Below are 562 nucleotides of genomic sequence, written 5' to 3'. Positions count from 1 at the left end.
TTTGTTGACAGAATCAATTTGGTTTGTGACATCCACTTTCCCTTGCTAACTGAAGATCTCAGGATCAGCTTTTGTAAATAGTTCTTGCAGCCTCTGACAGCGGTAGTGAGTTGGGAGAGACAAAATGTCTGAGTGCGTGAGTACAGAAAACGGGTTTGTGCCAGACTTTTGCAAGTGAGGTTTCATAGTAATTTTATCCTGATACTGATTTGTCCAGAAGAATTGTATATGCTGATCAGATGTGTGAGCCTGAAAGGGTAAGGACAGCTGGGGCTGCGCTGTGTTGGTGCAGAGAACAGCCTCTGGGACTTGAGCACAGGTGGCAGAGCAGTGTTGGGCTTGCAGTGGTGGGGCTGAGGCGGGGAGCAGCCCAAAAGGGGAATCGTCACCATGAGCCCACGCCTACCATGTGTGGACAGCTTTGCCTCTAGGATTTGCCTGGTGCCTTGCTCAAATTCTTCTGTTCTTTCACTTCTGCAACACACGGGTGGCCTGCTTGCTTCCAGCCCCATGTTTGAGGCTTATTCTGCTTTCGAAGTGTTTATTCCTAGCAAAAACTGTA

This window comes from Anser cygnoides, chromosome 15 (genome assembly GCF_040182565.1).
Source record: "Anser cygnoides isolate HZ-2024a breed goose chromosome 15, Taihu_goose_T2T_genome, whole genome shotgun sequence".
In the NCBI taxonomy this organism is placed as follows: Eukaryota; Metazoa; Chordata; class Aves; order Anseriformes; family Anatidae; genus Anser; species Anser cygnoides.
Note: the sequence above shows the minus strand (reverse complement) of the source record.